At 33.5% G+C, this 17,873-nt stretch overlaps 1 protein-coding gene across 3 annotated transcripts in view; it reads left to right on the forward strand.

Annotated features, from left to right (window-relative positions):
- LOC120413529 (laminin subunit alpha-1) overlaps positions 1 to 17,873 on the forward strand; it is a 250,607-nt gene that overhangs the window by 152,851 nt on the left and 79,883 nt on the right. The window lies entirely within an intron of this gene.

A 17,873-nucleotide genomic window follows, 5' to 3' on the forward strand; every position in this document is an offset into this window, starting at 1 on the left:
ATTTTTTCATTTAGAACAAAATTTTTCATTTTAAAATTTCGTGTTTTTTCTAACTTTGCAGGGTTATTTTTTAGAGTGTAACAGTGTTCTACAAAGTTGTAGAGCAGACAATTACAAAAATTTTGATATATATACATAAGGGGTTTGCTTATAAACATCACAAGTTATCACGATTTTACGAAAAAAAGTTTCAAAAAAGTTGGTCGTCACCGATCATGGCCGTTCATGGTCACCCGCGACAGACACGGACGACGAAACAAAGAGAAACGCAAAAAGTAACTTTTTCAAAACTTTTTTTCGTAAAATCGCGATAACTTGTGATGTTTATAAGCAAACCCCTTATGTCTATATATCAAAATTTTTGTAATTGTCTGTTCTACAACTTTGTAGAACATTGTTACACTCTAAAAAATAACCCTGCAAAGTTAGAAAAAACACGAAATTTTAAAATGAAAAATTTTGTTCTAAATGAAAAAATGACCCTTCTGGGACAATGTAGATTCGAAAAGTACATTAAATTTCCCATAAAATGACATGTTCCAAAATTTTTTACAGTCGAGTAACGGAAAATGGGAGAATTTTTAAAACTTTTTTAGTGTTTTTTTCGATGAAAAATACGTTTTTTCGGAATTCTGAGTACGCCATCAAATCGGGCGTCTAATTTTACATAAAAGTCCCTTTGACACCAAATTTCTATCTCATCACCGTTTCAGGCTGCAAATTATTGAAAAACACCTCTTTTTTCGCATGTTCAAAAATGGAAGGGGTCGTACCGCCCCTCCGTCACGAGATATCAAAAAACGGACCTCGGATTCGTGATCAGGGACAAAAGTTACCCCTTAGGACAAAGTTTCACGCAAATCGAAGAGGGGTCGGGGCAACTTTTCCCGATTTCGTGTGAGTTGGTAGAGAATTACCCATTATTTTAACAAAAAAATCGAACAGCAACTTTTTTCGAAACTATTTGAACAAAAATCATTTTTTTTTTTTTTAAGATGAGATTGAAGATTGAAGAAACTTCTAAAATATTGGTAAATCCTTGATTATTTAAAACAAAAAAACTAAAACAATCATTTCATACTAATAAAAAATATTTCTCCCACAGCTTGCAACGGTAGTTTGCAGTTTAATTTCGAGTATTAAACATGTTTTGTATCTATTTTTTTTTCATTGTTTTGTATCTATGCAACTGGTTAATGTTTGAGTAAGGAAATATGATATTTATTCATAAAAATCTTGTAATACCCTATCAATCTCACACCTGAAAAATTTCGGTTGTAGTAGCTAATTCCAAGCTGAATCAGAGCAGACCGGTGTTATTTGTACACAACAATTATGTAATAATCCATTTGTTCTTGTGAAAATAAGATTTTAATGCGGTTTCATGAATTTAATTTCTGAATAAATCCCACATATTCAAAAATTCGGTTAAAACTTAATTTTCAAAATGTTTAGCGGTTTGCAACCTTCTACAAAGTTGTTTCTTGTCTTATTTTGCACATTTTGATGAGTAAATGACACATGAAACACAGCATTTGACAAGTTTCCTGGACTGTTATTTAAATGTTTCCAATAAATGATAAAGGATTTTAAAACAAATAACTTAAAATAGAGATATCTCAGAAATTTCCCGATGAAACATTTCGCTCTTAGAAGCATTGGAAAGCTGATAAAATTTCCTATAAGACACATTTGAAAGTAGCGATGACTATTTTTTCTCCTTAAGGTTGCCCAGAAAACACGCCGTGAAATATCACTTAAGTGGTCATAACTTGAGACAGGGTTGCCAGATCTTCAATGTATTGGACTAATTGGAAAGGTTTTTTGATTACCTACCCAACAATGGGCTGGATGGCGGATCCGGACATAGTTTACATACATTTAAGTGAGATCCGGCTTCAAAAAAGTACATAAATATCACTTAAGTGGTCATAACTTCAGACAGGGTTGCCAGATCTTCAATGTATTCGACTCATTGGAAAGTTTTTTCGATTAACTATCCAACGTTGGGCTGGATGATGGATCCGGACATAGTTTACATACATTTAAGTGAGTTCCGGCATCAAAAAAGTACATAAATATCACTTAAGTGGTCATAACTTGAGACAGGGTTGCCAGATCTTCAATGTATTGGACTCATTGGAAAGGTTTTTCGATTACCTACCCAACGATGGGCTGGATGATGGATCCGGACATAGTTTACATACATTTAAGTGAGATCCGGCTTCAAAAAAGTACATAAATATCACTTAAGTGGTCATAACTCGAGACAGGGTTGCCAGATCTCCAATGTTTTGGAATCATTGGAAAGGTCTTTCGATTACCTAACCAACGATGGGTTGGATGATGGATCCGGACATAGTTTACATACATTTAAGTGAGATCCGGCTTCAAAAAAGTACATAAATATCACTTAAGTGGTCATAACTCGAGACAGGGTTGCCAGATCTCCAATGTTTTGGACTCATTGGAAAGGTCTTTCGATTACCTATCCAACGATGGGTTGGATGATGGATCCGGACATAGTTTACATGCATTTAAGTGAGATCCGGCATCAAAAAAGTACATAAATATCACTTAAGTGATCATAACTTGAGACAGGGTTGTCAGAACTTCAATGTTTTGGACTCGTTGGAAAGGTCTTTTGATAACCTAACCAACGATGGGTCGAGTGAGGGGTCTGGATATAGTTTACATGCATTTATGCGAGATCCGATTCGTAACTCTGACGCTTTTTTATACGTAACTTTTGAACTACTTATCGGATCTTCAAACAATTCAATGGTGCAGTATGGGGCACCAAACCGGATCGAATGCATTTTATTTGACTCAAATCGCATCAGCCAGTGCCGAGAAAACTTGGCAAGAATTTTGAGCACCAAGGGGAATACGCACACACATACACACATAGACATTTGTTCAGTTTTCGATTCTGAGTCGATAGGTATACATTAATATAGGTCTACGAGCTGTTTTTCAAATGTTGATTTTTCGAGCAGGATTATAGCCTTACCTCAGTGAGGAAGGCAAAAGGACGTGGAATCGATTTACACATTCCACCTGAGGATTCACTTAAAGCGCATGTTTCAACATATGTCCTGATGTCATTATCATGTTCCAGAGAAAATTTTACAGAAGAACCATTTTTCATCTCAATGTTTTTCTTTTAGTTCACAGTAAAAAAATGTTTTATTTGGAAGTTGTAATTTTGGAAGGTTGAATATTACCTCTTTAATGATGTAATTTTACCTGAATTAAGACTGAAAAATTGACATTTCAACAGAAAAGTGGTAAAATTTCACATTTTCAGAGGTAAAATTACACATTTTTCTGAAATAAAAGATGAACCCCTTTCCAGATGTAATATTATCATGATTTTATTTTTCACGAGGTATTGAATTTATTATATTTATTGAATTTAATAATACACAAACAAAATCATTGCCATCGTTTCAGTATTTTGCCCTTTTAAAATTTTCCAAATATATATATATTTTTTTTTCAAATATTTTTTTCCAATTTGCTGATTTGTTTTCCAAGAGATCACCAAATTCACAAAAAATGTTAAAATTGAAAATTGAACAAGAAGTTGTTGAGATATTAACATAAACAAATTGTTAGCTGTTTGGGTGAGACCTCAAGTACTTCAATTTGCCTGTTTGATTTTCTTTTATGAAATGTATCTCAGCAGACGATTTTTTTTTGGAAATTAACTGAACATTTCATTTAAAAATTGGCAAACAATTTGTTTCTGCAAAAGTTGCAAGTTGCAAAGAAGATTTTTTCATGATTCCATTTATTAATACGATGAGTGCTGAAAAAAAATTAAGAGCGAGTTTTTCACCAATGTGTAACAGGTCGTATCGAGGTGCTCCGATTTGGATGAAACTTTCAGCGTTTGTTTGTCTATACATGAGATGAACTCATGCCAAATATGAGTCCTCTACGACAAAGGGAAGTGGGGTAAAATGGGCTTTGAAGTTTGAGGTCCAAAAAACCTAAAAAATCTTAAAATTGCTCGCATTTCCGTAAAACTTCATCAATTCCAACTCTCTTAGATGCATTCGAAAGGTCTTTTAAAGTACTTCAAAATGTGCCATAGACATCCAGGATTGGTTCGACTTTTTCTCTTAGCTTTTGCAAATTACTGTCAAAAATTGATTTTTTAAAAACCTTAATATCTGTTTGCAACAGCCTCCAACACCCATACTCCCATAGGTCAAAAGATAGGTAATTACATGGACTATAAGCCTATGGTATTAACTTTTTGGCCAATCGCAGTTTTTCTCATAGTTTTTCGATTTTTCTAGAACAAACATTTTACAACGTTAGTTTTTGGCCGGTAGGCCGCCATAGCGGCACTTTTTGGTCTCAATTTTTTCATACTCGGAATCCTCGGACAATTTCACGTAAGTTAGAAGTATTAGAGTTGTTAATTTGATTGGAAAAATTGCCATTAAGAATGAATTAAAATATTTTTTAACAATTTGTTTAATTAGGGGTAAAACAGGTTTTCGCCTACTTGATACAGCATTTGACGTATTGATCACAGGGTAAATAAGATCTATTTCTTTTTTCAAAAATGTTTTATTTAATTATATTTTAAATCAAATTTACAACTCCAATACTTATAACATACGTGAAATTGTCCGAGGATTTCGAATATGACAAAATTGAGACCAAAAAGTGCCGCTATGGCGGCCTACCGGCCAAAAACTAACGTTGTAAAATGTTTGTTCTAGAAAAATCGAAAAACTATGAGAAAAACTGCGATTGGCCAAAAAGTTAATACCATAGGCTTATAGTCCATGTAATTACCTATCTTTTGACCTATGGGAGTATGGGTGTTGGAGGCTGTTGCAAAAAGATATTAAGGTTTTAAAAAATCAATTTTTGACAGTAATTTGCAAAAGCTAAGAGAAAAAGTCGAACCAATCCTGGATGTCTATGGCACATTTTGAAGTACTTTAAAAGACCTTTCGAATGCATCTAAGAGAGTTAGAATTGATGAAGTTTTACGGAAATGCGAGCAATTTTAAGATTTTTTAGGTTTTTTGGACCTCAAACTTCAAAGCCCATTTTACCCCACTTCCCTTTGTCGTAGAGGGCTCATATTTGGCATGAGTTCATCTCATGTATAGACAAACAAACGCTGAAAGTTTCATCCAAATCGGAGCACCTCGATACGACCTCTAGAACAAACCGAGCAATATTTACAAATACTGCCTCTTAAGTTTTGCAACGATTTGTTTACAACATTTTTTGCAGTTCCATTTCAATGTAATTTTTTGTCAAACATCCATGTGTTAAGGGGTTAAATACAAGTAAATCAGCAAAAATGAGTACACAAATAAACTTTGGATCAATCTTTTTTTAGTGCATCAATCTATACTGTATCTTCATTTCATTTATTAAAAAAAGCAAATTTGAAGACATTTGGTTGTATCATTGCCAAGATATAGCTATTTGAAGAAAGCAGTTTCAAAAAACGGGTGCCACAATATCTCAACACTGTGTCGACCAATTCGGCTCAAACTTAGTTTTGAAGACTCGTTAACCCGGTTCCGTGTGCATGGCGAAGGCTGATTTTGAAAAAGTTTATCTGAAAAAAGATATTTTTTTGTTTATTTAAAAAAAATCAGTTTTAGAATGTTTAAAAAAAGCATAATTAAAAATAGATCTTCGTCAATCATGAAATATCTTCATGCAACTTTCCAGAATTTTTGGAAATTATCTTTTTAGTGGATTTAATAAAGTATGTAACCCCATAAGTAAATTCACCGTTCAAAACAAAACATAACATTGAAAAATGTTACTTTTCGATACTAGTGCTGAAAAGTTCAACTTTTTAGCATCGATGTAGAAAGGTGTCAATTTTCCATGCTTTTATTCTGGTAGTTGCGTTTTTCAATTACGATAAATTTGATACCCAAAACAGTACAGGTCATCATTTTAAAGATATCGTCCCGTCCGTGTGGATCAATCGGACCGCGCACTGGACTCACAATCCAGAGGTTGCCGGTTCGAATCCTGCGGCGGGCGCTCCCAATCGCTCCGTGCCGTACTCAAGCACTTAGGAGCCCAGAGCGGCGAAGTCCTTGTAGTTAAAAGGAAAACAATAGTGGTTGGTACTAGCAATGGTGGGCGACAACTATAAAGTAAACTTCTTTTTTTTCGCAGTTTAAGTGACATTTTCAAATACATTTTCAAGCTAGTTTATCTTAGACTAATAATATTTCTTGCTTAGCTAAGCACTCTAGAATTGGTTCAGCCGTTCCAGAAATATGATTTTTTTGAAAAATCTGTTTTTTGCGAAAATTGACAATAAAACATTTTTTGGGCCACACTATTTCTGTTAAGAGCACCCTAATCGCCAAACAAACAAAAAAAGCTGGTCTTATTATTTACGCCAAGGAACTCCCATGCCAAGTTTTAACCAAATTGATGACGTGGATTCACTGTATTTATTAATAATTCTGATCAGAATCGCAACATATCTTCGTATAATACAACATTCCATGGTCCAAGATAGCCTTTGCACGTCATGTTAACTTAACAAAACTCTTAACTTGACTTCAAAAGCATGTTCCACTGTGTAACAAACATGACACGTACTATGCTTTGCAGCAAGCCGGCACAACAGCTGCTGCAGTTAGCTCTCTAATCAACCTCGGACACTTAGCCAAAACGGCTGCGGTGCGCGCTTTTCGCGTAGTCTCAACCGTTTTCCTCGTGTGATATATTGCGATAATCATTAGTCTCGATTTCACAGGTTGGATACGCCTATCCGAAAGGCTGAAGAGGGAAGTATGCAAAATAAGCCACTTCTGGCCTGAATAATCGCGTGTTTCCCCCTCTCGCGCAAAAGAGCAACTGCTTTTGCCACCTAAGTACATGACACTCAATGAGCTAGTCGCGCCCTTCTGGACGGAAATTGAGTAGCATTCACAAATTCCTGTTTTTTTAAATTAGCAAGATATGAACGACTACGTTATTTACGGTTCCCCTTCTTTTTAGCGAGAATTTGAGCTAATTCCGCGACGAGGACCAGCCCCAGATTATCGCGATCGCGTGAATCTGTAACGCCGTCCACGAAGGGATCAAGTTACCATTTCCTACACAAGAGTCCCGTGTCCGCCTGGGACAGGTCTATACGTTACGTTGGCACCTTTTGCCGTGCCAGCAGTGTCTGGCAGTTCGTTATGAGCGATTCAAGGATCGTCCGCAGAGCTAGTCGAGACTTTGGACTAGACGACCCTTCTTCTACTTCTTCTTTTTCGTGCTGACCAGTACCGTTTTCACCGTTTGGCTGGACAAATGTGTGGCGTGATAGCGGGAAATAAATCGACAAATTACACTTTAAGACATCTCAGGTTAACTGCAGTATAATTGCCGTACTCATGAGTAGAGGGACCATCGCGGGGTAATAAATTAACCGGGGTGGATGTTTTAGAAAACCACCACAGTACAGCTCGATAATTAGTGGTGAGAAATATGCTATCAAGTGCGTAATTATTCAATCATCAGCTGAATTGTGTGAAACACGGCACCGACCGGGGTAGATTGATGACTTCTTAAGAGCTTTTAATTGACCGGAGGAATGTGGAACTATGAGTTTTTGCTGGGACTAAAATAGCCGAACTAGGTCGAAAATTGTTTAGCTTTATAGTGAACATGAATCATATGAACGTGTAATTCAATATTTTACCAATAAATAACCGGACAAATAATCAAAATTTTATAAATTCTTCAAAATCAATCATCAAGCTGTTTTTAATATATCGCCTCACATCTCTCTAACCGAATCGAGTTCATTCATCAACTGCATGAACGTCGACCAACCCGAGTCCGCGTGCTCCGGATTCAACTCTCAGAATGAACACGCTCTTCCTCCGTCCCTATAGATCAAAGGCAAAAGCTCAATAAACAACACGCGAAAGATAAGCACATTGCCTGACTTTCTTTGGTGGCCGGCGTTCCTTGGGACGTCGCGACGCTGAAGTGATTGGCGAGAGAAATTAACTTTGCTCTCTCGTTGTTTGGTGCTTTGCGTGAGAGCTCTCACAAACTGGTCAATTCATTTGCCAGGTTCAAGGTGTATGAATGTGATTTGCGAAAATATTGTGAAGTTGGAGTTTTTTCACGATTTCACGGTTGAACCAATGGAGTATTTTTTTTTTGCAAAAAGACATCATCAGAAATTTTGAAAATATTAGAGGTGGACAAAACCGCTCTTTTTTTGGAGCCGCTCATTTTCTTTCGCTCATTAAAAAGAGCCGCTCTTTTGAACGGCTCTTTCGCTCTTTTTCAAAATATGGGTGAAAAGGATATTTTTAAAGTATGTTGTGATTTTTAAACCTATTTCACATTGGAAATAAATAAATTATATGAAACAAATCAACTCAAAACGAGAAGATGCCCTTGAACGCCGTAGTACTTGGCGGTCAACATTTCTACTCGAACCTACACCCAAAACTGGACATCGGCATACGAGAGGATAAAGAGCACGATTCGGTAGTAAAATGGTACTGTGTGCGGACTGAGAGGATAAATCTCGAAATTACCGAGAGTACTTTAATCATGGGTCATCTTCAAAAAAAGTTCATCCATAAAAAAAAGTACCGGTACCGAGACTCGAACCCAAGACCTTTGGCATATTGAACCGTGCCTTTGCCGTATGGGCCACCATGACCGGTGACTAAGTGGCGGTCATTTGTCCATATAAGCCACTCAATAGGATAAACTGTTCCAATGAACGAATGAACACGCGAGAGGACTATACTCTCGCAAAATAGCACTTTCCTCATATTTCTTTTCGTGAGGACTATCCCCTCGTTCTTTAACTTTAGGTGTATAATTGAATGGCATCCAAACTAAAATCTAGGACTTTGGAGTAATTGCTATTAATTTTAAAATTGCGTTTATTTCTGCTGAAATTGGACTTATGCTGATATTTTTATTAGAGAAAATATTCTGTTAACTCTTTTCTACATTCTGAGTTGTTCGATAAAATCTACAACGCTGAAGTTTATTCGGGCAAGAGGCAAAATCTCTAAGTTTCGTAATAATTTACAAGTTAAGCAATTTGAAATGCTCAAATTTGTATTCGGGTAATACTTTAATGTATGATCAGTACAATGAAAAGTTTCGTTTAGAAAATCATGTACTTTTGGAATAAAAAAAAAGTTGAAAACTGAAAATATAAGCTTAAAAACTATTAGGTGGTTTTCAAATATTGACATATTTACATCAATGAGTCTTTCAATTGATGTGAAAGTTGCTACGGACACCTTTTTAACCTGCCATTTTTTTCCTAAAGTACTTGAAAAAGTACATCAAGGGACAATGTTGAGATTATTTTTTTATCAGCATTGAAATATTTGAAATTGTATTTTCAATTCTCAAAAACAAATTTGACACTAGAATTTGTTGCAAATTCAATAAATTATACTTTTAACACATTTAAAAATTATTCCACCTTGGAACGATTATTTCAAAAGACCGGAGTTTAAAAAAGAACCGCGGTTCTTTTTTTGTGAGCCATGGTTCGTTCGCTCTTTTTGATGAACCGGCTCTTTTTTTGTCCACCTCTAGGAAATATTATTAAATTCTTCATAGTTCCAGGGTTTTTTTTCTCAAAGAATATTTTCCCTAAAAGAGCATGCAGCTAGCAAAATCTAAACTTAGTAACATGTGCCCTCGCTGTAAAGGCTTATGAATTGATCTCAGTTGAAAGGTTCTCCAAATCTCTGAATTGCAAATGTAACATCCTGGAGCAAAACTGGTAAAATATAATAAACACTAATTGAATTGAAAATTGATAATTAAATTCAAGTTTAATTCACTTGCTATCGAATTTTAAAGTTATTTCTAATTCCATAAGTTATATTCTCCTTTAATCTAATTTTCTGAGCACAAAAGACCACAGAAGTTAAAAATACCAACTTCTTGTGCTTTCTACATCTCAGATTAGTTTTCAAAAAGACGTAAGAGCCATTGGTAAACAAAGCTCTTTTTGCATCGGTATTCGACCTTCTTACGCAAAACCAATTTAAAAGATGTTTGATATTGTTTATCTACACGTCCTTTAAGTGCCCTAAACTAAAAATAAATGAAATTTTGTTTCAATTTGAAGATAAACGAAATTAAGCGTCGGAGGCCACGGTGGCTCTTACGGCTTTTTGATAACGCACCCGAGACATATTGTCATATTTTAGGAATTTTTTTTCTACTTTCGAAAATAGTTTTTAACAAGGTTGTTTTTTTCATGAAATATTTTTCAATTTTAAACTCAGTTTTAATTGCAGTTTGATTTGAAAAAAAAATGCAAACTTCTAAAAATTGAAAAGATTAGAAAATTTTGCAAAAGTTTTTTTTAAACATTGAAAATTGGACCAATAGTTTCTGAGATATGCTCGGTTGTAAATTACAGACTTATTAGATAACACTTAAAAAAATCATTTTCATCGATTCGAATTCTTTGTCCCAGTCACGACGTGCTAACTCCGTGACTGGGGTAAGGCTGTAACTCAGAAATTATTAGTCCGATTTCCAAAGTCTCATAGAGAAAATTGTATGAATATTTGTTATTTTTTAAATATATTTTTTTGAAGGGTACATTTCCTTCAAGATTTTTTTTAAAATCCCAAAATGAAAGGAAATTGAAAATGTGTAACCAAAATTAACTATAACTTAAAAACGCTACATTTATCGAAAAAAATGTTCTGTAATTTTGGATTGCAAATTTTTCGATATTTTCAAAAAATCGTATATGATATGCTATAATATATCTTGTAAACCAGATTTTGCACCATCACGCACCATGGTTCTGAAAATGATTATTTTTCAGTTCTCTAAAACATATCATAAAAATTGGTGGATTTAAAAAAAAGTATTTTGAGAATTTAACTAATCATAAACTTAAACTTTGCCGAAGACACCAAATCGATCAGAAAATCCCTTCATACATTTACGTATCCATTTTGTATGACCAGCCCCCAAAATTTTATGAAGACTTGTATGGAAAAAACTAAAAAAAAATTTGTGCGACTGTGCATTGATATTTCATGAAGATTTAAAATGTTTTCAAAGAGTTCAAACATGCTAAATTTGATTATAAACGCAGGAAAATGTATTTTAACTGGTTTTTAGTTGATAAAACTTTAATTTTCTTTAAATTTTTAAGTTTTTCGAAAAATTATTTGATTTTGTCCCCTGATTATTCAGGCCGACATAAGCTTTGAAAAATATTTGCAACGGCTTATTAAATTAAGATAAAATAAATGAATTTATTAATATTAACAATTAAAATTACATTAAAATTACAAAAAAATAAACCTCGTTGGATAATTTTACATTTCGTTCTGAAATAATTGAGTTTTGCACATCAAATTCTTGCAAAAGCTCTTTAAATGGAATTTTAAAACAAATGTCCAAAGTCAAAGTCGATTCACCGTTCCAATCAAAAACATATTGAAAAATATTACTTTTCGATCCAAGTGTTGAAAAATATTACTTTTAAAAACAAATGCTGAAAAATTCGATTTTTCAACAATCATTTCAGTGCTGAGCAATTCTCTACGAAATCGGTCTTTTTTCTTCAATTTTAATTTTTGTATTTTTTAATCCGGCTGAAACTTTTTTGGTGCCTTCGGTATGCCCAAAGAAGCCATTTTGCATCATTAGTTTGTCCATATAATTTTCCATACAAATTCGGCAGCTGTCCATACAAAAATGATGTATGAAAATTCAAAAATCTGTATCTTTTGAAGGAATTTTTTGATCGATTTGGTGTCTTCGGCAAAGTTGTAGGTATGGATACGGACTACACTGGAAAAAATAATACACGGTAAAAAAAATTTGGTGATTTTTTTTATTTAACTTTTTATCACTAAAACTTGATTTACAAAAAAACACTATTTTTAATTTTTTTTATTTTTTGATATGTTTTAGAAGACATAAAATGCCAACTTTTCAGAAATTTCCAGGTTGTGCAAAAAATCACTGACCGAGTTATGAATTTTTTAATCAATACTGATTTTTTCAAAAAATCGAAATTTTGGTCGTAAAAATTTTTCAACTTCATTTTTCGATGTAAAATCAAATTTGCAATCAAAAAGTACTTTACTAAAATTTTGATAAAGTGCACCGTTTTCAAGTTATAGCCATATTTAAGTGACTTTTTTGAAAATAGTCGCAGTTTTTCATTTTTTTAAATTAGTGCACATGTTTGCCCAGTTTTGAAAAAAATATTTTTGAAAAGCTGAGAAAATTCTCTATATTTTGCTTATTCGGACTATGTTGATACGACCTTTAGTTGCTGAGATATTGCAATGCAAAGGTTTAAAAACAGGAAAATTGATGTTTTCTAAGTTTCACCCAAACAACCCACCATTTTCTATCGTCAATATCTCAGCAACTAATGATCCGATTTTCAATGTTAATATATGAAACAATTGTGAAATTTTCCGATCTTTTCGAAAAAAATATTTTTGGAATTTTCAAATCAAGACAAACATTTTAAAAGGGCGTAATATTGAATGTTTGGCCTTTGTGAAATGTTAGTCTTGATTTGAAAATTCCAAAAATATTTTTTTCGAAGAGATCGGAAAATTTCACAAATGTTTCATATATTAACATTGAAAATCGGACCATTAGTTGCTGAGATATTGACGATAGAAAATGGTGGGTTGTTTGGGTGAAACTTAGAAAACATCAATTTTCCTGTTTTTAAACCTTTGCATTGCAATATCTCAGCAACTAAAGGTCGTATCAACAAAGTCCAAATAAGCAAAATATAGAGAATTTTCTCAGCTTTTCAAAAATATTTTTTTCAAAACTGGGCAAACATGTGCACTAATTTAAAAAAATGAAAAACTGCGACTATTTTCAAAAAAGTCACTTAAATATGGCTATAACTTGAAAACGGTGCACTTTATCAAAATTTCACTAAAGTACTTTTTGATTGCAAATTTGATTTTACATCGAAAAATGAAGTTGAAAAATTTTTACGACCAAAATTTCGATTTTTTGAAAAAATCAGTATTGATTAAAAAATTCATAACTCGGTCAGTGATTTTTTGCACAACCTGGCAATTTCTGAAAAGTTGGCATTTTATGCCTTCTAAAACATATCAAAAAATAAAAAAAATTAAAAATAGTGTTTTTTTGTAAATCAAGTTTTAGTGATAAAAAGTTAAATAAAAAAATCACCAAATTTTTTTTACCGTGTATTATTTTTTTCCAGTGTAGTCCGTATCCATACCTACAACTTTGCCGAAGACACCAAATCGATCAAAAAATTCCTTCAAAAGATACAGATTTTTGAATTTTCATACATCATTTTTGTATGGACAGCTGCCGAATTTGTATGGAAAATTATATGGACAAACTAATGATGCAAAATGGCTTCTTTGGGCATACCGAAGGCACCAAAAAAGTTTCAGTCGGATTAAAAAATACAAAAAAAATCGAATGACCGAAATCCTAGAGAACTGCTCTGCTGAAAAATAACGAAACTTTTCTATTCTGTTATTTTTGACAGCAAATTAAAGCAGTTTCTCGACAGAACTACAAAAAATACAGTGCAATCGAAATATTTTCAAGATCAAACTGGAACTTGGTTTGAAATTTCCTGTTCCGAATTTTGAAACCGTCAGTGGGGAAGACTATGGGTCAAAAAACAATATACCTCTCGTAATTTCTTAATAACAAAAACAATTTAAATAACATCGAAAATCTTTTAACGTAGAATTGTTCCTAGATAGTTTACTAAAAAGAATCAAAATATGTAAGTAAACTATCAAAATATAAATGCAAATCGTTTAAAAATTGACCCACTCATCCTCTTTGACTAATTTAAACACTTTTAATTATTAAATTTATTTTTATCAATTTACTGAAAAATTCAAAATAATAATTTTTACCATCAACCAAATTAAATGCCGTGATTTTTCCCAATTCTCCACTCTTTTCAACACCACTTCATTCGCGAGAATCTCCTGCTGCTCCCAACGCTGCCATCCGCGAGTCGTCTCTCGTGAACTCGCTGGCGCGCGCGGATCCCCTCCGTTCAGTGAATCGCCGAGTTCGCCGGTTCAGTAGCTCGGTGGAGTTCGTCGCGAGTGAACGCCTTTGCGTTGATTCCGGTCGATCGGTTAGAACGTCTCGAGAAACGGGCTTCGCGCGCCGCCAAGTGTCCACACTCCGGGGTCTTGGGATCCGTGGACCAGATTAGATCACAGTGTGAGGATTTAATTAGATCGGAGGGGGGTTCCTCGGATTTTTCGATGGTTTGTGCGTGTGTTTGTTTATTGTAGCGAGGCTCGTTTAATAGCCCCGTAACCAAAATTGGGCGCCAAACTAAGTGCTTTTATGGCCGATATTGGCCAAGTGCCGAGGATCAATCAGTGGTGGAACTAGTTCAAGTGCCTCTCTCTCTCTCTCTCTATCGGGAAGAACTTTGGTGGACCGGTGTGTTTGGTGGCTGTGCCTTTTCCTGGTGGTCAAAAATCTCCAACAGCTGCCGGCCGGCCGGCTGGCAGTGGCTCAAATTAATCCAGTAATTTGCGGTCAAATCTTTTCGGCTTTATTGGCGTGCACGCGCGTGAGCATTGCGGGAAGAACAAGAAGCATGAAAAGAACGAAATTCGTTGATTGTTGTAAATTTTTTTGCGGTTCTGGTACTTGGAAGAACTCAAGGTGGAAGAACAACCGGGAGGAACAATATTCGCAAGACGGAGATGGATTAGTGAAGAGTTTGGTGAAAAAAACTGAAAAAGGGGTGAAATGAAACTCAAGAGCATAAAACTATTCAAAACAAAAGAAAAATCATCAATTTTATATACAAAACCTTTCAAAGCAAACAAAAAGATCAGAAAAATCTGATTTGTAGAGATAAAAATATATGTTCAGAAATCGAAATGCAAAGTAAGGAAAAAAGAAATTAAAATTGAAATTAAAGCCATGGAATTACCATTTGAATGGAAAAGTGTTATAAAATGCATTTCACAACTAAGTATTAACGATTTTTCGCAAAAAAATACTTACAAAACAGATATATGGGGGGTGACATAGACTTTGAAAAATATTTGCAAAGGCCTAATTCGAACAAAATTAATTACAGTTCTAATGCAGAATGTTCTTTGTTTCGATTGATTGATTGATTTAAAATACTGAAGCTTTAAAAACAAAACAAACATATTGTTTTCTCAGGTTACAAAATGTTAAAAAAATCTCTTTTCATAAAATATTAGGGTCATTCTCCGCCAACTCACACAGCAGTTGCCCCGACCCCTCTTCAATTTGCGTGAAACATTGTCCTTAGGGGTAATTTTGTCCCTGATTACGAATCCGAGGTCCGTTTTTTGGTATCTCGTGACGGAGGGGCGGAACGACCCCTTTCATTTTCGAGCATGCGAAAAAAGAAATGTTTTTCAATAATTTGCAGAATATTGAAATATAGATGAGATATAGAAATTTGGCGTTAAAGGGACATTTAAGTAAAATAAGACGCCCGATTTGATGGCGTACTCAGAATTTCAAAAAAACGTATTTTTCATTGAAAAAAAAACAGTAAAAAAGTTTTAAAAACTCAGCAGCTTTCCGTTACTCGACTGTAAACATTTTTGGAACATGTAATTTTAAGAGAAATTTAATGTTCTTTTTTTTTACCTAGAAGTAATTTTTATTAAGAACATTTTTTTTCTTTTTAAAATTTCGTACTTTTTCTAACTTTGCAGGGTTGTTTTATAGAGTGTAACAATATTCTACAAAGTTGTAGAGCAGACAATTACAAAAAATTTAAATGCATGCATACGGGGTTTGCTTATAAACATCACGAGTTATCGCAATTTTACGAGAAAAAAAGTTTTGAAAAAGTTTCATTTTGCGTTTCTTTCTGTTTCGTCGTCCGTGTCTGTCGCGGGTGACCATGAACGGCCATGATCAACGACGACCAACTTTTTTAAAGCTTTTTTATCGTAAAATTACGATAACTCGTGATATTCAGTAGCAAACTCCATATGTTTATAAATCATTTTTTTGTAATTGTCTGCTCTACAACTTTGTACAACATTATTACACTCTAAAAAATAACTATGCGAAATTTTAAAATGAAAAATTTTGCTCTAAATGAAAAAATGACCCTTCTGGGCCAATGTAGATTCGTAAAGTACATTAAATTTCTCTTAAAATGACATTTTCCAAAAAAAAAATACAGTAGAGTAACGGAAAGCTGCAGAGTTTTTAAAACTTTTAAAGTGTTTTTTCGATGAAAAAAAAACTTTTTTTTTTAATTCTGAGTACGCCATCAAATCGGGCGTCTAATTTTACATAAAAGTCCCTTTGACACCAAATTTCTATCTCATCACCGTTTCAGGCTGCAAATTATTGAAAAACACCTCTTTTTTCGCATGCTCAAAAAAGAAAGGGGTCGTACCGCCGCTCCGTCACGAGATATCAAAAAACGGACCTCGGATTCATGATCTGCGACAAAAGTTACCCCTTAGGACAAAGTTTCACGCAAATTGAAGAGGGTCAGGGCAACTTTTCACGATTTCGTGTGAGTTGGTAGAGAATTACCCATTAATGATTTTGAATTTCAAAAATCAAATTTATAAAATAAATAAATTTGTTTTTTTTAATGAAGTTAGAAATTCCTCATCAATTGAGGATTGATGTTATATTTTGACGAAGTTAAATGTGTTGTACTGAAATAAAGTTAAAATCAACCAATATAGATTTTTGTTGCATCTTCTTGCACAGTACCAGAAAGAATATTGATTGAAATATTGGTTTCCCTCTCTTACTGAAGAAATCTAAAGGTTTTACTTTTGGGCTTTTACGTCACTTCTATCTTCGTACATAAAATGTTTCACCAAGAAAATTTTGTCCGAAAAATCACCATAAAGTCACATTATATTGTTTTTTTTTTTGCAAATTAAGGTCGAACTTTATTTTGAAAATATTCTAGGCTTATGTGTTGCAAAATACCAAAGATATAGGTTATGAAAATAAAAAATAAAACATGAATACTAGAAAATATTCATAAGGGTTGAAAATTTAAGTTAAAAAAATATTTTTTATTTCCAAAGTCTAATAAAAAATTACTGTAAGGATTGAAGAAAACAAAATTTTGAAAATCAAGAGTTTCACAGTTAATTTGCAATGTTTTGATCTTTTTGTCATGTAATTTTTTTGCAAAACGTGTTAGTTTAATGATGAGCTTAAATAAGAATTATTTTTCTGTACACGGAGAGACCGGCCGGGGCAAATCTAAGAAAATCTTGGTTAATTTAACTAAAAGTATGGGTTAATTTTTTACACAGCTTTTTTTCAACAATCGATTGTTGATTTTGTTAACCTGAAATTGCTGACCACCAGTAATTAAAATTAACTAAAAAAATAGTTGGAATGGCATTTTTTGTTGGTTAAATGACCGAAAAAAATTCTAGCAGTCGACTGCTAGAATATTTTTTTCAGAAAATTAACTAAAAATTTCTTGTTTTCAACTGAAATATTGTGGAATATTCTGTTAAAAACTGGCTGGAACATATTTTTCAACTATTTTTCAACATTTTTTTTTCGTTGTATCAACCGAAATATTTTTGCATGGAGTAAATTATTAGTGGTTTGTAACAAAACATTTCTTAATTAGACATAATTTATGTAAGTGTTGATATATATTTTCTTTAATTATCTAGCGATATAGGCTGGGCCGATTTTCTAGCTATATTTTAACTAATGCCTTACTTGAATACAAAAAAATATTCGTACATGTAGTCAATAATTAGCTGTTGTTAGCAATATTTTTATTGAATTTGCAGTAAATTTTATAATAATGCCTCACAAATTAATGCTGAGTTTTTTTTTAT

The sequence above is a fragment of the Culex pipiens genome, chromosome 2, assembly GCF_016801865.2.
Source record: "Culex pipiens pallens isolate TS chromosome 2, TS_CPP_V2, whole genome shotgun sequence".
In the NCBI taxonomy this organism is placed as follows: Eukaryota; Metazoa; Arthropoda; class Insecta; order Diptera; family Culicidae; genus Culex; species Culex pipiens.